This window comes from Aricia agestis, chromosome 3, assembly GCF_905147365.1.
Source record: "Aricia agestis chromosome 3, ilAriAges1.1, whole genome shotgun sequence".
Classification (NCBI taxonomy): domain Eukaryota; kingdom Metazoa; phylum Arthropoda; class Insecta; order Lepidoptera; family Lycaenidae; genus Aricia; species Aricia agestis.
Genome location: NC_056408.1, coordinates 5,201,346 through 5,223,527, shown reverse-complemented (window position 1 = coordinate 5,223,527; position 22,182 = coordinate 5,201,346). Strand labels below are relative to the sequence as shown.

The window sequence follows — 22,182 nt, the reverse complement described above, 5'->3', positions numbered from 1 at the left end:
GCTAGGTCGATCTCTCAATGATAGAATTTTATACAATGTATTAAAATATTAACTTAGTTCAATGCACGGTTATGGTAATAAATGAAAAATTCGTGAAAATTAGATTAGATGCATTAGATTAGAATTAGATGCATCTTTGTGATTTTTTTCTATCGAGAAAATTTTAAGATATCGTGTTTTTGCTCAGATCGAATTCTCGGAAATATAATGTAGTATCTAATTTTTGAAAATGAAACAATTCGGGGCTTATTTTCAAGTATGAAAATGAATTATAAAATAGACACTTTAGGGTTAGTCGCCTCCTTAAGACCATCCCCTGAGCAAACGACCTTGACCATACATTTGCCGCGTTGCCGAGATCACGCCAAAATTCTAGTTTTTTACATATTATCTTAGTTCAAAATTGACCTAAAAAATTCAAACGTTCAGTATGTAGTTAATGAAATTGTTGATCTATTGGCGTGTGTTTCAAATAAAAAATCACCGTAATTTGTAAATACTAGAGAGATGCTGAATGTATGCTCGAATTTAAATAAATTGGTTTTCCTTTGGAAGCTGATATCATGAGTAAGTATAATAAACAAAAATAGGAAATTAATAACTATAAAAGGAACGTTCAAATTATACTGAAGATTATTGCTGTATTTTTATTATAATTTTGTAGCTTTCAAATTATGAGTTAATAAGGCTCTAAAAATCGGCCAAGTGCGAGTTGGACTCGCGCATGAAGGGTTCCGTACCACAATAGAGCAAAAATAGGCTGAAAATTGTGTTTTTTGTATGGGAGCACCCCTTAATATTTTAATTTACTTAATTTTTATTATTAATTATAAAAGTACAAATACAAATGTGTATTTCGTCAATATTTCTTCCTATGTATTGCCGTTATTGATATCGAGCAAAAATAGCAAAAATTGTTAGTATTGGCTATTATAGCGGTAACAGATATACACAATCTGTGAAAATTTCAGAAGTCCAGCTAAAGCGATTCTTGAGTTACAGCCTGGAGACACACAGACATACAGACGGACAAACGGACAGGTATCTAAGTCTTAGTAATAGGGACCCGTTTTTACCCTTTGGGTACGGAACCCTAAAAACGGTAAATTACGGCATCTCCGTAGGGGGAGCGCCTTAATTACTATTTCAAAATCACGCTTCGTCGCGCTTCGCGTTAGTATGAATTGAACCTAAGCAGCTAGAATCGAGATGTGCCATTGACCCACAACAACTTTTTGTGCATATAACGGGACGGCACTGGTGATTTCTTATTGACACTGCTTAATGGTCGTCGAGTATGGTTTCCTATTGGCACATGGACATGCTAAGTTACTTTTTAAATGATTCCCGAGAGAGAGAGAGAGAAATATATTTTTTAGATCATAACGGACAAATCGATTTGAGATGAGAGATGACACATCAATTGAAATTGTATTTCGATAATTTTACTAACCGACTTCCAAAAAACGAGGAGGTTATATTATGTTCGGCTGTGGATATTATTATTTTTTATTTGTTACAATAACATACAGTACAGTACGCCCAAATTAATAATGCGCATGGAAATCTTCGTCGTAATCACGAAAACGCCCGAATCTATGAAACTTGAATTTTGCACCTTGTTCAAAGGAAATAGAAGTAAATATCATATAGCCGGTGGCTATCCGCTGTCGCTAACTCACCGCGAAGTCATCGCGGCATTACCATGGTAACGTCCAAGCAACGTCAAGCGCCTCTACGTCGCTGCAAAGCGCTGTTTTTCTTAAAGTTAAGTTTAAAACAGCGCTTGCAGCGATGTCTTCCGACGCTCGGGAAATACGATCGTTGCCGAAAAATTACGACTATGCGCATTATCACTTTGGGAGCACTGTATTTTGTACCAACATCAAGTGAGTAGTAAGGGCATGAAAACCCGGACCCAATTTTCAAAGCTAATTGAAACAAATATACGATTATCAGCTGTACGTGGTCGTAATCGTATGGTCCAACTTTGCTACGTGGAACAGCCGCAAAAAACAGATAATATATCGAGTTACCTTATGCCTTGACTACACCAACCGAGTAGAGTGGTGACACCGAGCACCGAGTGCTCTGCCGAGGGCACTGTCTCGCCAGTTGCCACTCTACTCGGTAGGTGTAATCAGGCCCTTAAGTTTTACTCGTGTTCAGTCAGAATAAGGTGTCATCTTACAGTTTTTGCAGTTCTGGTCATTACCCCTGAGCAATGTCGTTGACCTAACTATTGAATTAGCTGACTTGTCGGTTCCGTGGGATAATTACTTATCGGTTGACTGATTTTTAATTAAAGCTAAACAGACTATCAAACTGATTGGATGCTGCAAATTGGCTTACGTTTAATAATGTTGGAATTTATTAATAGTAAAACTTTATCGTTACTATTTCTGAGGCCTTTCCTCAATACAAGGAGGAAGTTATTTGTATGGACCTAGGCCTTTTCTCGGTGGGGCTGACCCCTAGATGGACAGTCAAGCCACGACGGTCTTCTTCCGATTCTGAAGCGATCTGTGCTCTTCTAGAGCCCACGGTAAATGTGCTCTATCATAGAGCATCTGTCCATGTCGCACACTTTGGCAATTCTATTACCATCTGGAAAAAGATCTTTAGTAGTAGTTATTGAATATAAAAAATCATTTTTTCTCTCCAGCCATTTCATATATTTTTATTCATGCCATTTAATGATCACAAAGTTTCCACAAAAACACATATAGGTTTAAATAAGTCTCGTTTCATTTTTAGACAAGTTTTTTGCGCAAGCGGAACACCTGGCAGATTTGATAAACGACTTCGGAGCCTCTGACGTAATCCCAAAAAGTCAACAAATCGATACTTTCTAATTGATTTTACTAAATTTATGGCCATACACACGATCTTCGACGGCCAAGCCCCATCAGTCATTTTATAAAACGGCGATATCAAACGTGTTTTAAATTTAGTTTTGTGGATTTCCCTTTTAATAAACTGTCAATTTTCGACGATTAGGATTAGTTATGCTCGTCGTATAATTAGTCTGTCAGCCGTTATGTTCAAATTATGTCTATTATCAAAATATCGGTTTCTTTGTTTTTATCACTTTCTTAATTTTCTTTTTTCTTTGGATGGGTGCTATTTGGTCTTCGTTTATTTAGCTATGGTATTTACTTAGAACATTGTATGGTTCTATCTTTTATAGTTTAGGCAGCGTACGCAAAATAAGTAAATTTTCTGGTTGTTTCCGATAAACTGAAATATCTTACGGAACCCTATATTTTCCAAAATAAAAAAAAAATGGTGAAAGATTTTTTAAAATCGGTCCAGTAGTTTTTGAGCCTATGCATTACAAACAAACAGTTTAGTTTTGGAGTAGGTACTCGCCGACAAAATGACCCTTATTAAAACTAGCTTCTATGAGCAAACATCATTCACTGATTACATATATGCAAAAGTTTGTCTGTCTGTTGGCTTTTGATATATAGATCTTAGTGTCTTAGAAAAGAATTTGGCATAGTTTTAATTAGGGAAAAATGTAGCGTTCTCGCACGATAATTTCTTTTTCTACTGCTCTTTCACGTTTTGTGTACTATATTTGTCTCTCTCTAGCCACCTAAGCATATTAAAATATGATTGTTTCACCACAGCCTCATAAACATTCCGCCCGGTATCTGATACGTCGGTATAAATTTTACTCCAAAGCCTGATCGCTGATAATTTCGCTTTTCATCGGCTGCAATTGTTATACAATTAATTTAATAGTGCCGTTTTGTTCTTATCAACTGTTTCCGTCAAATATAAATTTTTGCACTACCCAGTAAACAATTAATGGAATCAGCTATTAATTACATCACTATCAATTTGCCTTAAACTTGTTAAAGTAATTATTTGTAGATAATTTTGCGCTATATTAACTAAATCGCTATCAGCATTTAGCTTATAATATCTAGAATCATTTAATGGGAAGTCTAGACTAACTTTAAGGCCTACCTACACTATCTGTAGTTAACCTGGGTTAAATATTATAATGTTATCTGTCTCATTCTTCGTGTTTCTGAAGGCCTAATACATATATAATTTAACCCACATTTTTTGTTTCGATCAAAACTAGAACTGGGCTTTATTATTTCTTTCATTCATGACGTATAAAACCCTGGATTAAATATAAGTAGGTACTTACTACCTATAAGTTAAGCTTGGGTTAAATAAGTAACTACTTTATATAATATGTAACCTAAAGTTAATTTTAACCCAGGCCAGTGAAATAATATGCAACGATTCGCGAAATAATAAACCTGAGTTCCTTGTATATTGCACAAGGTGTCATCTTTGGTGTATGTAAGCGAAATTGTTACGATCGACTTCTCGAGAAGGCTCGGAGTTGTATTTCTTTGGACGCAAGACTGCAATAAACTTTAGACTTGGCATTCTAGAGAATTTAAGGAACGTACGGCAATAAAGTCATTATTCCAACGTCGTACAATTGGACTCCAAGTACTAACTTGACTTTGGATTTGATGGCGGCTAGAAACACCAGTCAGTCAGATTTTACACTAAAAACTGTCTGCATAATATGATACCACTATGTATAGTGGTGTCATATTATTATGTTGAAGAGCTTAAAACTTTTACAGAGAACTCCACATAAGGGACACATACATTCAAACCTAATACTTACCGTATCGAATTTAAAAAAATCGGTTCATCGGTTCGGTGGTTTGGGCGTGAAGATGTAACGGACAGACAGACACACATTCGCTTAATTATAATATTGTTAATATGGATGATCATTCCTTTGACTTGAGCTACTAAATGTATCGTTTTCACTGTTTTAGCTACAAGCGAAACCTTTACAAGCAGCCTTTCTCGCATCTGATATTTGTAAGTTCTCAGGCTTTTAGTTGTAAGTTAGTATCGTGAAACAGTAAGCTGAGATAAGCGATAGGGCGTGGATCCCGGTCACCTCAGATTCGCGCTATCTATGTACTAGTGTGTAATTAGCCTTATCTTACATGTGCCTGTAAAAATTTAAAGCTTGGAGATACGCGGTTTTGTATGTAAAGTAGAGAATCATTATTTGTCATCATTAGTGCAACGTTTTGCCATGGATTTTGTTCTAGGTAAAGAGGATTACCTCTTACATTTCTTATGTAGAATGAAACTTCCAATAGTTTTGAAAGTAGAATCTAAAGTTAAACACACCATGCCGAAGTTCCGCCGCGGAAATTTGCATGATTACGTCAGCAATGTCAAACGCATACAATATAACGCGACGGAATTTCGGCATGGTGTTATCGATAAATTAAAATACATTGCAGGCGGAATCAAGCCGAACTTCCGCCGCGGAAATTCGGCATAGTGTGTTTAGACACTTTATAATCATGTAGCTCTATAATTTATTTTCAAAAGTAATAAGTAATATCTTTATTTAAATCTTTTAGCATCTGTTACATAAGGTTATCAATATGGTATTTCAAAACTTTTTCATTTTTTTTAATTCGGTGGCTTAACATGAGCTAGTGATTACCGAAATTGTTCTTCGCTTGCAGTCTTGGTCTTGCTTGGTCTTGGAAAAAAAGCAAAGAATAGAAAAGTGATCGATTTTAGGGACGAATCGATTTCCTTTGTGAATCTGTCTCTAAGTATATTTTCGCAAAAATAAACTCTTTTTACGGTAGCCGTGCGAAGAGTTAAAAAATTGCAATTCCCAGGAAACTATATCTTTCAAACTTATCTAAAAATGTTATCTGCGTTCGTTAGTGTAATGCAAAATAGGTGCACGAAGTATGTTTGAATTTTCCAGATTCCATCTCACATTAGAGAATATACGACCAGAGATACTTTTTACAACCTCCGGCTGTATCGAAGGAAATCTACTTGCATAGCTTAATTGCTAGAAGTTAAAAAGTTACGCTATATAACTTACTATGTGCAGTGACAAGCAGGACAGACGGGGTTTATTTTTAATATATATTCTATATTCAATTTAATGAAGAATGTAGATTGTAGAGGTTTCTAAATCCTACGTATTTATAACTCGTCCTTATAGGGATCATCTAGATTCAAGATGTTGAAAGAAAGAACTTTATTTGGTAGAAATAATTGTACATTAAAAGAGGAAATAAAACATTTGAATACCGTATCTACCAAATTGGTGCTTACTCAGCATGTGTTGCGATCATAGTCGCAACGCTGATTTTCAGTAAGCGCCTTGTACTTTTAAATAAGTAATAATATAAAATAAATGTTGGGCACCATACTGAGAAATATGATTGCAAAAAAAAAGTATGTCTATCAGTCACCTTCCTCACGCTTAGCGTTATGTACCTAATATAGTAGTATTATAGTATATAGTATATACGTGGGAGAGCCATGCTTCGGCACGAATGGGCCGGCTCGACCGGATAAATACCACGTTCTCATAGAAAACCGGCGTGAAACAGCGCTTGCGCTGTGTTTCGCCGAGTGAGTGAGTTTACCGGAGGCCCAATCCCCTTACCCCTACCCTATTCCCTTCCTTACCCTCAACAATTCCCTTCCCTTCCCTTCCCTACCCTCCCCTATTACCCTATTCCCTCTTAAAAGGCCGGCAACACACTTGCAGCACTTCTGATGCTGCGAGTGTCCATGGGCGACGGAAGTTGCTTTCCATCAGGTGACCCGTTTGCTCGTTTGCCCCCTTATTTCATAAAAAAAAAGTAGGTATGGAGATATCTTGAGATTGCCAGAAAATTGGCACGAATTTCGGCGCTAATAAAATTGGGGGCAACTTAAGTTTCATAAAATATTATAATATTATCTTCTACATAATAATATCGTATCTCCACCTATAGTTGGGCCTGTTTCACCACTTCCTGATAAAGTGCCGGTTAGGCTATCCACAACTTATCTTGACAGATAGAGTATGGAGAATCTGTCAAAAAAGTTGTGGATAGCCTATCCGGCACTTATCAGGAAGTGATGAAACAGGCCCTAAGTCTCTCTTTACAGAAGCCAGATCTTATGTAAATACACCGTAACAAAGCACTACTGTGGTCCTTTATGAATTGAATCTGATAGAGCTCGCGTGTGCGCGGGCCCTAACCGAGTTCGTGCTTTACAACTATTTAGAAAAGCGATAAAATTAACGATTAACATAATAAGTCGGTTGCCTCAGCGCTTAGCTTTATCTGCGTTGCGAAAATCCTAATGGTTTATGAGATGGTAATTTTGGTGCGATTTTCGTGTTGCTCGGATACGTTTTGTGCTATTGTGGTATCTTTTGTATTCATTTCGTGACAGGCTCCTGTAATAATTGCAAGATTTCTGATACATTTAGAAGTATCTACTTGGTAAGCCGAGCATTGGCGAAGATTAAAAAATCGGCCAAGAGCTAGTTGGATTGGCGCACATTCAGAGAAATTTGGCAAAAATTATATTTTTTGTATATTTAATTTATTTTGTGTTATATATATGTATGTATATATATATATATATATATATATATATATATATATATATATATATATATATATATATATATATATATATACATATTTTGTTGTTATACCGGCAACAGAAATACAGGATATCTGTGAAAATTTCAGATGTCTAGCTATAGTGGTTCTTGAGATACAGTCTAGAGACAGACAGACAGACAGACAGACTACGAGGTCTTAGTAATAGAGTCCCGATTTTACCCTTTGGGTAGGTACGGAACCCTAAAACTGTTTTTCTTCTTAATAACGAGATCACGTGCCTTGATGTTTTTTAAATGTTTTTATCCACAAAAAAGCTCGCAAGGCTGCGCCGGTAAAGGGAAACCTTTAAATGACTTGTATAATGTATTTGGTTTCCGTTGGGAGATCTATTGAGCCTGTGTGGTCGGAAATGTATTAGCACATCGGACAGTGTTTACTTCGTGTTATTGAACCGACTTTGCTGTTTTGAATTTACATATTATACAGTGTGTATTCTAATTTTTAACTATATAATTAGGTAAATATTTATTCTAAAACATATTATATTACAAGTTTTTATTGTTCTACTTGACAAGATATAAAGTAACATATTTGCCATAAAATAACAATAATGTAGATATTTTATGTATTACTGAACATTGGTTCAAGAAAAATGAAATAATGTTAAATTATAGTATGCACCAGCTGGCAAGTTCTTTCTGCAGAGAAAAAGCCATAAGAGGTGGTTCACTCATACTAATTAACAAGAATTTAAAATATAAAGAACGTAAGGACTTAGTGAGCCTCTCTACAGAACGAACAACTGAAATAGCCTGCGTAGAGGTGGGAAACTTTATTATTATATGTGTATACAGGCCTCCACTAGGATTATATGATATATTTGAAAAGGACATGGAGATTTTATTAACAAAAATAAGTGCATCTAACAAACACATTTTACTTTGTGGTGATTTTAATATAAATATTTTAGACAATAATTCAACCACTGTTAGATTCACTTCTTTGTTAAGATCATATAATTTGACAAATTTGTTTTATGAACCCACAAGGATCAGTGGCAACTCTGCTACATGCATTGATAATATTTTTACCAATATAGACTCCTTTAAGAAGGAAGTCTTAAACATACTAAGCTCTGATCACTGTGGACAACGAGCTATTTTCCCCATGAACAAGAATTTCAAAAAAGTATGTAAAAACAAAAGTACTTGTATTCCAATTAATGATAAACGTATTGAGAAGTTTAGGGGTGAAATTATATCTAAGATTGGAAATTTAGAATATCATAGTAGTCCAGATATGACATTTGGTAATCTTTTCAAATTAATTAAAAACCATTTTGATACTACCTTCACCTCTAAGACAGTTGGAAAAAACAATAAGAGTAAATTTAGTGAATGGGCTACACCAGGTATTATGAAAAGCAGATTAAAACTGTATGACCTTTATAATGAAAGAACTATAAATCAAAGTGAACACTTTATAAACTATGTAAGATTATATTCAAAAATATTTAAACAAGTCTGCAGGGCTGCCAAATCTATTCACATTAGAAATAAAATTAAGAATTCAAAAAATAAAGTAAAGACAACGTGGCAAATAATAGCAAGTGAAACTGGAAGAGTCGCCAGTCACAACTCAGATTTTAAATTAAATATAGATAACAAAAATATAACTTCCGACAATGATGTTGCGACTGCTTTTGAGAAATTTTTCGCTGACATTCCAGTTTCAATTACAAGTAACCTAAAGGACTCTCCTGATGATGCTATATTGTTACTTAAAGAAAATGTAAATGAATGTGATATCGACTTTAGATTTAAAGAAGTAGGTCCTGAAGACATTTTAAAAACTTTCAATTTACTAAATATTAAGAACACTACTGATTTGTGGGGCCTATCAATGAAAGTTATTAAATCTATAATCGATGTTATCGCGCCCTACTTAGCGACTATATTTAATGATTGTATAAAAAGTGGCGTATTTCCTGATCTAATGAAACACAGTAAAGTTTTACCTCTTTTTAAATCTGGTAGTAAGTTGGACCCGTCTAATTTCCGACCTATATCTATTTTACCGACATTGAGTAAAATTTATGAAAAGATAATACTGAATCAATTACTAACGCACTTTAATATAAATAATATTTTACATAATAAACAATTTGGATTTACAAAGGGACGGTCTACTACAGACGCAGGCGTTGAATTGATCAGTAGTATTTTTAATGCCTGGGAGACGTCGCAGGATGCTCTAGGAGTTTTTTGCGATCTCTCAAAGGCCTTTGATTGCGTGCAACACAAAACATTGGTCAGGAAACTCTGTCACTATGGCATAAAAGGCACAGCACTCGCCCTCCTAAAATCGTACTTGTCAAATAGAACTCAGAGGGTTGAGATAAATGGTAAAAAATCTGCTGGTGCAAAAATTGAAATGGGGGTCCCACAGGGGTCTATATTAGGACCCTTCCTGTTTCTTATTTATATAAATGACCTGCCATTCTTAATTAAAGATAAACATGGGATAGTATTATTTGCTGATGATACATCTCTTACATTCAATGTCAAACGGCTTAATGCGTGTTATGACGAAGTAAATAATGCTCTCTCAAAGATTGTACATTGGTTTAGTGTTAATAATCTTTTACTTAATAGTAAAAAAACAAAATGTATTAAATTCAAATTGCCCAATGTAAGGCAAACGGAAACCAATGTGCTTTTAAATGGTGATGTTATGGAGCTAGTGGATACAGCTGTATTTTTAGGTATTACACTAGACTCCAAGCTTCAGTGGGGCCCTCATATTGCTGGGTTGGCCGACAGACTCAGTTCAGCAGCATATGCAGTAAGTAAGATTAGACAATTTTCAGATGAAACAACAGCACGTCTAGTGTATTTTAGTTACTTTCATAGTATTATGTCCTACGGCATTTTGCTGTGGGGCAATGCTGCAGATATAAATACAATTTTTGTGCTGCAGAAGCGAGCTGTGCGGGCAATCTACAAGTTGGCCCGTAATACTTCACTTAGAGAAAAATTTAAGGAAACTGGAATCTTAACTGTTGCTTCTCAATATGTCCTATCAAATGTATTATATGTTAAAAAGAATATATATCAATTCACGAAAAAATGTGATACCCATGGGAGAAATACTCGTAATAAACATAAGCTTGAAATTCCGGTGACTAGACTTACTAAAGTCAAAAATTCTTTTAAAGGTCAATGTATACGCCTTTATAATAGGATCCCAGAAAGCGTTCAAAATCTCTCAATTAATAGATTTAAAAAAGTTGTTAAAGAACGTTTGTGTACCAAAGCGTACTATAAAGTTACTGATTTCATGAATGATAGTACGCCATGGGAATAAGGTCGCCCCCTGCAGAGCTGTTTCATTATAATATGTATAATAATTGTACATTCGTTGTATTTTATTTAGTCATAATGACACTGTTATTTTATAATATATTTTTTGTAATTTTCCATCTTTTTAGAAAAAGATGGCCCCGTGCGAGTTTCTTACGCCGGTTCTTCTCGCCGGGTTAGTTCCCGAACCGGTGGTAGGCATCTGTGTAGCCCCGACGTTCAGAGAATATTTGAAAAAATTTATTCTGAATAAAAAATTTTGAGTTTGAGTTTGAGTTTGAGTTTGAATCCTTTACTATCTGTATATGATTTGACTTGGGTTTATTCTAAGAATAGTCATGATGAAGTGGCTTCAGCTTTCTTTACGCGACTATTTGTTTTAAATTCGTTCGTGAAACGTAATGTTTCTATGGATAACATAACTATTCTATATCGTACATTCGTACCCGTGCGCGTAGGCGTATATCCATACGCCTAATTTCAACAAAATTGCTACCACCGTGCACCGGTCATAAAGACATTTTTCGTAATTTATAATTTCAGGACGGGTTACAACGAATTATAACTATACTTTAATATATCTTGAACATTCTAATAACATAATCAGTCACTTATCAATACTTAATTACCGTTTCCTTATTGTTCTGGGCTATATTAATTTTGTTTTAACATAATTCATCATGCATCCCATCAGCATAATAGTACGTCTTGATTGATTTGATTTATAGTCGTGAGCTTGTATGAGAATATCGATTTTCGATACGACGGTACATCACTAAATATGAAGGCATGTGAACGAGTTTTTGCTTAGGTTATTAAAAATCTTTAAGAAGTATGCATCAAATATCTCGTTGTGTGTATAATAATCAATAAGTAAGTGTCAAGATTTCTGTATATCAGTAGTATAGGTAGAGACTAGAGATTAATTGTAAAGTGATCGAAACTAATTATTTCATTAATGCAATTAAAAATATAATTTAATAGAGTAGTAGGTACATTTTAAAATACGTAAATTAACAAAAATAACTAACATATTATACTTTTTAAAAGTTTGCGTAAGAGTCTTGTAAATATACGTCTTGTATACCTGTTTGTTATTGAATATCACTAATGGCTTAGGTTTAGTGAAAGTAAACCTAAAAACAATTATAATAGGCAGATTAAATGAGGCAAGTACCGTTGTCTATTCAATATCATTATAATTATAACGCGAAATTCAGTAGTCAACTTGTTCCCTAATGAACCGAGACACAAATAGATGTTGTAGATAAGGCTGCTTTGGAAATTCCGACTTGCTTTTTAATAAGCTAACGGCTAACCGTTTACCTGATAGTATTTACCCTATCTTAGCTTAAAATGTAGTAATGATCCTGGATAGTTTTTTTACTCATTTTAAAACAATTTTATAATTAGGTGCTTAAGCGTCTCTACTTTTTTGCTTTACTTGAGTTTTTTCGAGTCTTTCAAAGACTCCACGTAAGGCCTTAACCATGATTGCCATCAGGATTGCAAGGCAAAGAATGAACAATTATATTATTATATAATATATACGAATTAAAGTAATTATACTACTTTTTCATAGAATATATACGAATATTATACTGCTTTTTCATCCAGGTTCAACATAGAGAGCCTATAAAGTACGCATTAAAGTAGCATATTGGTCATGTCTACACAGTGACACTACCAAGAAGGACCTACATCACCTTGAAAAAAGATTTCAGAGAATGACAAAAACAATAAAATCCTACGTTAGAAAGGGACAGAAACCCGGATTTGTGTGGTCAGCTAATCATACCTGCATTTGAATTCAGCATTATAACGAGTTGCATTTTTCCTTGTATTAACAAGCGCGGGAATGTAGCAACAACTCTATTAGCATTTGTCATTCACAACCAGTCACCGCAGGTAGGTGCAGGTGGATGGTGAGACATTGAAGTTATCGCTTTTAGTAGCTTGTTATCCTTAAGGAATACAAAATCTGATTAACAGTTTATTTTTTTATTTTTTTTAGAGTGAAGAGTCTATGACTGTATGTCGTACAATACGTTTCCGTAGATATCCAAATGCTTACGATACGTAAGCATTTGGATTTCTACGGAAATGCTTTGCAGAGGAAAGTTCACTCTAAAAAACGAAAGATTAAAAAAAGGGAAAAATTTTATTTAACTGTTCGAGGACCAATTTCCACAATATGAAAAATTATTCTGAATAATGAAAGTGAAGATTTGTCTTCAAAGACTTGAGAGGATTGAGCCCACGTCTCTTTACGTTGATCGCAACCATCGATCGATAAAGAGGATCGCGACCATGAATCTGGAACGAACTGTCACCAGCAGTATTTCTGGACCAATACGACCTGCAAACCTTCAAGAATTAGGAAGAGTATTCCCTCTTAAAGGCCGGCAACGCACCTGCTGCTCTTCTAATGTTGCGAGTGTCCATGGGCGACGGTACTTGCTTTCCGTCAGTCGACCCGTTTGCTCGTTTTCCCTTATTTTATAAAAAAAATAAAAACTGTTTTACAGATGTCATCATTTTTTCTGCACTGTCGAAATCGATCATAGGCAATATTAGATGAATATTCTACACGTTCAAAATCGTCTGTGTTTGTTCATCCTGCGCCGACGTAGAGAGGCCGAGACGTGTTTGTTCAGTAAACATTTCGATCTCGAAATCCCGTTTTAATCTCGCCACACGCTTTCTCTCGACTTATGGTATAATTTTCTTAACAAATGTCGCGCACAACAGGAAGAAAATTGAGTTAGCTGACGAATGTGCCGCGTGAGGCAACTAAATGCTCGCCTGCGTGATATTGTTATTATAATAGTGGGACAGACCGCCCGTGCTTGGGTTTACACCGTTATAGCCTTTATGAGACTTTTCATACCTTCTGGTTACCGGCACCTGCTACCCGGCGGCATTATGATGGTCATGTACTATCAGATAAAATGATGAGAAGATGGCAGATGGCGTCGACCTACATTATTTGGTCGCCGCCCGCCGGTCGGGTCATGTTAAGTTCAGCCAAGAGTACAGCGGGGCTAAAATGGTCGCTTTGAAGAATCATAATAATATGATTCATTTTTCTATAATCGCAAAATGCAACTCTGCTTGCAATTCATTTCTGTATTTTTGTACTGTTTTGTCATTTGTCAGTTTGATAGTTTTGACAATTCATTTGCTGAATTGACTGAGAGGAATTGCTAAATGTGACCATTTTAGCCCCGCAGATCACAACTGGACGCTGTTGAGCATTCGTGTACTAACCCACAACAGATTTACGTATTGCTATGAATTATAGATCATTTAGAACAAGACTGCATTCAAAATTCAACAAATGTTTTTTTGTGGGTTAGAACACAAATGCAGCGACCAACTAACATTGACTTGACGTAAATTAACCAAACACCGTCGGTACGAAAACTGTCCTTAGAAGAGTAAAACAGATGTCTCTCGGGTAACAGTTTTGAATATGATGGCGCGGTAATTCTTCTAGCCATCCGCTGGCTGAGCCTTGTCACAGTATAGCAATATGACATATCCCTAGGGACTAATATTGCTATACTGTGGGCCTTGTAGAGTTATTTGACAAGAAGAACAAGAATACAGTGTGAAGACATACAAAAAATAAAGCCTCAAAATATGCTCACAAGAAGTCGTCAGAACTTATCATTAATCGTCCATCGCTTGTAAGTGTGTAAGTAAAATCCGGAATTAAACACTTTATCGCATTATGCTGCGGCCGCCGCTAATGCCTTTTTATCGATAGAGGCGTCATAACATTAGTTACTGATACCGATGACAGATGAATATTATCGTACTTTGGCTACTCAATGTTTTAACCGACGTTGCGTTGATGTTTCATGTTTTGTGCAACTTATAAGTAAAATAAATTGAGGAATTCTGATTCTTTAAGCACCATCGGTGGCTTCATCATGGCTCCGAAAACTGTTTATTAGAATTTTCCGACATTCCAGCTGCTACCATGCGGTTTTTTTCGGGTTTTTGTGTCAAGTTACTCGCATATGTCACAAACTAAAAACCTCATTGGTGGTAATTCTCCTGACATAATATCCGTCTGGCGTTCACGTACCTCACTTATACGGATATTCGCCAACAGATCCGCTGTTTTGAACCTTATGGCCTTGTAATAACGGGGTACGGAGCTCTGGACATTTGATGGGTTTCAGTGCACCATATTTCAAGGGCTACCCGCTGACGCCTTCGCCTGATGCGAAGCTCTAAGTATACACTATACACTCAACACATATGAGGGTATATTAGATATCATTTCAAATATACGTGGAAGAGCCATGCTTCGACACGAATGGGCTGGCTCGACCGGAGAAATACCACGTTCTCACAGAAAACCGGCGTGAAACAGCGCTTAGGCTGTGTTTCGCCGAGTGAGTGAGTTTACCGGAGGCCCAATCCCCTACCGTATTCCCTTCCTTACCCTCTCCTATTCCCTTCCCTTCCCATCCCTACCCTCCCCTTCCCATCCCTACCCTCCCCTATTACCCTATTCCCTCTTAAAAGGCCGGCAACGCACCTGTGGCTCTTATGATGCTGCGAGTGTCTTTCCATCAGGGGACTCGTTTGCTCGTTTGCCCTCTTATTTCATAAAAAAAATATACAGGGTGTAACAAAAACAAGTGATAATACTTTAGGGTGTGTATGTGTTCCTTATAGAGAGTTCACTGTGAAAGTAGCAGCGCTGAAAGACCAAAATTTTTTTTCACTTTTGTATAGGCAAGCGCCCGAACGTCACGAGTTTCCCCATACAAAAGTGAAAAAGAAATTTGGTCTTTCAGCGCTGCTACTTTCACAGTGAACTCTCTACAAGGAACACGTACACACCCTAAAGTATTATCACTTATTTTTATTACACCCTGTATATTACCGAATAACCAATCTAATTATAACTACCTTTTACTAATTACGATCATCTTACTTCGTATTGAACGTAATATTGAAATCGCGTTGAAATTGTATATTTTGTAGATCTTTTGTCGTGTGTCAATTATACAAGGTGTAACAAAAATAAGTGATATAGGGTGGGTATGTGTTCCTTATAGAGAGTTCACTGTGAAAGTAGCAGCGCTGAAAGACCAATTTTTTTTTTTTCACTTTTGTATGGGGAAACTCGTGACGTTCGGGAGCTTGCGCATACAAAAGTGAAAAAAAAATTTGGTCCTTCAGCGCTGCTACTTTCACAGTGAACTCTCTATAAGAAACACATACACACCCTAAAGTATTATCACTTATTTTTGTTACACCCTGTAGAGTTATATAACCTTAGTCACATATTAAAGAACTAACAAATCAGCTGATACCAACCGATATCCATCACACGTAATACCTCCCAGTTTAGCCATACGATTGTTTACATTAAGTTGCGTTAGGCACGTACGTGCGCTCACGAAGGCACGATCAAGATCTAAGTTTTGCAAATGGCCGCGCCCGGCTGATAAGTTATCTCTACCGTTTTTAGTTCTGAATAGATATCCGAACAGCTGTGTTTCATAGCTTTTGCATTAAACATTGGTGTCGTCTGTTTATTCTGCATAATTTGTAATATGAAATGCTGTTGGTGGTGAATTGCTAACAGGCCAATACGTTACCAGTCCTGTGAGTATATCCAATTTTCTCGTACGTGTATTTTCCTATTTAAATTATTTACTCTTCTTTAATTAGACATTACTAATAGTAGGTCAAAATATTCTACTAAAGTATTTCACGTCTAATGCTTTAGTTGGAAGACTCATAAATATTCTGTGTCTTTTGACATGATCGTGATGAATGATTACGTTATATTACGTGCAGTTATTGTATAAAATGTCTGTAAAAATTCTGGGTGAGGTCAATTAAAATATTCTCAACGTGACGTGCACGAGTTTACTTAACAGTCATTTAAAGTTAAATCATACGTTAAATAATAATTATTACTATACGTTACGTATTAAACTACGTCGTTAAAGTGCCATAGTAGTGTGTAGTGTCAAAATTATTGGATTGATTTTGATAAAAATTCTGTTATTGTAAGTAGCATTTTACATTTAAAATATGTACCATAACAACTTCGGTTTTCGTATAATTTAAGACCTTTTATATCTTTTCATTTTAGCACTGTCATAATTATGTATACATTGTAATTTTATTCCATGCAGTATTCTATAATGATTTCACTTTCATCTTGTAATAATTCGATGCAACCAATAAACGTATGATACGCGCCTACGCACGTATTCGATTTTGCAGTTTCATTAGAATCTCGGATTCTTATCTAAATTAGGGCTGAGATTGTATCAAGATATCGATATCCGAGATATTGATATCCGAGACATCAATGTCGATAAGTGACAGCTCTCGATGTCGATTTTTTTTGTGTTTGGCTCTAGAATAGTCGGGGAAAAGATGTAAGTTGAATTTTCATTTTTTTTTCGTTTTGTGTGGGGTATTCAGCTGTATCTCCCGTTAGCATAAGGATTCAAGTGTGAAGGGGTAACAAACAGACCAACTCATAATTTATAATATTGGTACGTAATTATTAGTATGTATGAAATACATTCATGTTATCATACGATAAAGCCTATAATAGATCTATAGTAGAGAATTCGCCATTCAATACGCATCTTATTGTATCTCTCGAAATATCGACTTTCTTTGCCCATCCCTATAAATTGCGCGATTTATCGATATCAAGCTATAAATTGAGGTGCATCAGGTACGATTTGAATAGTACAATTACTTACGTGAAGGAATTTAGCAGATTGTAGATTGCTCTTAGTAGCATGTGAATGACATTTCTGAGTGAATCATCTTGAGGTTATGGCTTGAAAACCATAAGTTGGATCAGATAAATGTGATCCTTTGGTACATCACAACTTCCTTAGATGTGGCAGTATTTAATAAATATTATATGCAGGCTAGACGATGTATTGGTGCGTGGATGATATTGTCATGGCCGTGTGAAATACAACAAAATTATTTGATGACTAACAAAATGGGTTTGAAACAGCTGTCTTTCAAGGAGAGTTAGTTTTAATTTTAGCATAAAGATCCCAGTAGATTTATTACTGGAACAAGTTGGTTGATCAAAAAATTGACAGTTTTAAGCAACACGTAGAAATGTATTTTATGCCCAAAAATATTAATTTTAAACTTATTGTATTTTCAGGAGGTTAATAATCTATTATCTATGTTTTTAGTGACTATTACGTAAGGATCTAATCTTATTGTGTTTTGTCCACAGATTTCAAAATGCGGTTATGAAGAAAAGTGAACATTTAGGTGAGTAGAAAATTAGCATAAGCTTATTAAAGCTCTATTTTATGGCTTATCTTCGATCTATACAAAGGATCGTTAGAGAAAGGTGTGGCTTGTAGGCTATGGAAGTGGCAAGATATGGCAGATCTAGATCAAGTCTGCAAGTAATTTAGGTACTAATTTTGTATATTTAGTTTCTCATTAGTCATTCTGGGAGCGTCTACTTGAGTTTGTGTACAGTCGAATGCGGTTTAACATCTCAGCCACGGGCGTAGCCAGGGGGAGGGTTTTGGGGGTTCAAACCCCACCCCAAAAAGTTAAGATATTAACATTCTTAACACGTTAACTGCGTAGACCCAAATCCTTAACCTAAATTTAAGTGCGTTACGGGGATGAGCACGCCCCTTTATGAAATTAATTATTATGCGTTACGGGTGCAAAAGTGCCCCGTACACCCGACTTCATTTAAACCCCTCTAAAATTGTCAAAAATAGTATTATCATTGTTTTTCTTATACCATTTCAAAGAGTATTAACTGAACTACACTCTCCTTACTCCGCATGTAGGTACAATAAAAACAAAAATATATATAATGAAAAATAAAGTACGGGGTGCTTCTATCCCTGTAACGCAATTAAAAACAAAAAATACGGGATTCCAAAAACCCCTTAACGCACAGAATACATTTTTATTGATAAAATGTTAGTGATGGGAGTAAAAAAATTAAAACTATCGATATTTTAAATAGATGATACTCGTATTTATTTATTCATAATAATTATAAGAATGACTTTAGGAAACATTCCAAACAAACATATTTTTATATAAAAAATAAATTGTCTTAGAATTACTTAACACTTCGTTAATGCGAATAACCGATAGTATAGAAAAAAACTTAGGTTTCGCTGAAGGACCTTGCGGAATAATGGTGATGATGGTGGTCGTCGGGATAATCGTGAAGATGTTGATACATCATGCTCATCGGCTTCTTCATTATTTTTACCATGAGATAATTCCAACATACGCCGCGAACGCTTCATTTTGAAAAATAGTCGATAAACACTTTGCTTCTTAGGACACGCCTACGCAATGAGCTCATCACCCCGTACGGGGTAAGCAATAATCTGTACGGGGTGATATAGACCCCGTAGACGCACTTAATTACAATTTTTACTCGCTGGTCGCAACGGGGCTCAAGAAACCCCGTAGATTATTATACCGATTCTTGATTCAATTTCAAGCCAGGAACATAAATATCTATTCATCTCATTCATACAACAAAAATCCTCAAAAATACAATCCCCGCAAGAACGAGTAGACACTACTTTTTCAGCACCGCACTGACTGATGTCAACGTACGGGGCGCGAAAGTACCCGTAACGCAGTGAACGTGTTAAAAGTAAAATAAGGACAGGCGTGCGGCATATCTCATTTATTACTAACTATTGCACTAAAAAAAACATTTTACATCTTTAATATTTTTCTTATGAATATAAGGGTTATTTCATGTACTTACTTTTATTCCTTATATTTTCTTGAACCCCCCCCCCCCCCCCCCCCCCCCCCCCTTTGTAAATGAAGCCTTACATCCGCGCCAAAAAATTGTAATGATTACTTTAAGCAAATAGCTATAATATTTTGTAAAAACCTTCACTAAGTAACTGCTTAAGTAATCATTATAATGTCTTTAAGAACGCATTTACTTAGTTCAATATTATGATCCGTGGCTCGTGGTACTTCTATTGGACTCCTTGGTCTGCAACTCTTTGCCGCGGCTGGTCAGCCTACGCATAGGTAATAGAATTATTATGTGAATATTTTGAATTTGATTTATGTTATCCTCTAACGTATAAGGAAATGATGGTCACACTTACCAGCTAGATTTTTACAATGGATTATCTAAATCTGTATTATGGGGAGAGAATGTATGACTTTGTAACCACTGGTCTTACTCTTAAATAAACAGATGTAATGATGTTATGGGTGTGCTTTTACTATGGAATAGTAAAAGCCTCAGAACATCATGAGATAATCGTCTACGAGAACAGAGGGGATGACCTAAGCTTCCTCAAAAAGAATCGTGATGATCAGCCAGCAACGTCCCAACCCAGCAATAAGGCGAACTCATCCTCCGCAAGTGAACGACTCCAAGCATCACGGGAGACCAAAAAAGAGGATGAGAAAGAGAGAAATAAAAATGAAATTAAGAAGTCTCTAAACTCAACGGCCAAATTAAAAGCGTTTGTGGGCTCCATCAAAAAAGTACTTCATCGTGAAAGAATGATCGAGGATAAAAACACCCTTTCTCGGATCAAGGCTTCGTCACAAACAAATCGGCAGGCTTTAGCAATGGAGGCTTTTTTGAGGGAACCATCTACACAAACACCGGCAAATAAAAACAAAAGATATAGGGCCGATCTCGGGCAAGTGCTCCCGCCAAAACTCAGACTGGCCCAGAGCCCCGAAGATCATATAATAAATGCCTTCCTCGAGTTCCAGGCGATAATAAGAGCAAATAAGACCATAAAGCTCTTGACCTGCAATAAGATCATGCAGGCCTATCAGCGGAAAAATCAAAAGCTGTTAGAAGTGAGACTCGAGGATGCAAAAGCTGCCATATACGACAATGTCACCTCCACAATAATTGCCGGGGCGATGACAGGGCAGTATATGGCGGCGTTAAGTGCCGACTGCGGATTCGTGGTTCTGGACGAGGATGAGACAAAACGCACGGGAACTCTCAAATTTATCACAAAATCTGAGGATCCAATAGTGGTAATAGCGGAATGTACCAGAATAATGCTGGAAGACAGGATACTAGAAATGGCAGAAGTCCTATCTGGGGACCCCGAATCCAGCATGGACTGGGATATATTCGCGAAACCTATCAACTACTCGTGGGTCAATGGGGTTCCTGGATGTGGGAAGACAACTTGGATCATTAATAACTTCAATGAGGAAACAGACGTTATAATAACAACGACAATCGAAGCAGCCGAGGATCTAAAGCAAAGGCTATCGCTACGAACTGGCAACAAAGTTAAAGATAAAGTTCGTACCATGGCCTCTTTGCTGGTAAATGGGACAAAAGAAACCTACAAAAGGTTGATAGTTGACGAGGCCCTCATGAACCATTTCGGCTCAATCGTCATGGCGAATCAGTTAACAGGCGCCAACGATGTTATCCTCATTGGAGATATTAACCAACTCCCGTTTATAGAGCGTGAAAACCTCTTTAAACTTAATTACACTCGTCCAAACCTGGTAACCAGCATCACCCAGGAGTTGTCTTGCACACACAGGAGCCCTATGGATGTGGCATACGCCTTAAGCATGGTCTATAATAACATCTATTCATCGAAGGAAATAGTGCGGTCCCTAAAGCTAATGAAGTATTCAGGAGCGAGAATACCTAAAACCAATCTAAATACCCTGTATCTTGTCCACACACAAGAGGAGAAAGCAGCCCTCACTAATACAGGCTATGGATCGGGAACGGACTCTCGCGTCCTCACAATCCATGAAGCTCAGGGATTAACGAGTCCCTCGGTGATCATCATACAGACCAAGTCCCGAAAGCTGGCAATCCATGACAGCGTTCCTCATGCAGTTGTAGCCATATCCCGGCACACTAACACCTGTGTCTATTACACTGACGGAGACGCTGTGGCAAGCTTCATAAAAAGAGCCACGGAGGTGTCAACCGAACACATAAGAGATTATAATATAAAAATGGCTATAAAAGACAGGAACGATAAAGTCCTAAGCCACATGGCGGGTAGATTCGACACAGAACGATGTCTTTTTAACAACCTAGAAACTCCACCCAGCTTGAGTGACCCCTCTCCACCAAGCCAATGTCACAACATCTAAAGGCAAAGGGTGGAGCAGCATAAAATCTAAGGAAATCGGAAAATGTCGGATCTACTGGCCGCCACACCGACTGGGACCTCACCGTTCAAAACATTAATATTATTATTATGCAATTTATAAAACAATAAATGTATATATTTATTTATTATATGTATAACATATTATACTCTATTCTATTAAATATACATATACACATATATATATATAAAAAAAAAAAAAAAAAAAAA

The 22,182-nt window shown here is 36.3% G+C and overlaps 1 protein-coding gene across 1 annotated transcript in view; it reads left to right on the top strand.

Moving 5' to 3' along the window:
• LOC121740584 (cadherin-99C) overlaps positions 1 to 22,182 on the top strand; it is a 190,473-nt gene that overhangs the window by 62,161 nt on the left and 106,130 nt on the right. The window contains exon 2 of the mRNA XM_042133320.1: positions 18,069 to 18,106. The gene's annotated coding sequence lies outside the window, so the exon portion shown is untranslated. The remainder of the gene's footprint in view (positions 1 to 18,068; positions 18,107 to 22,182) is intronic.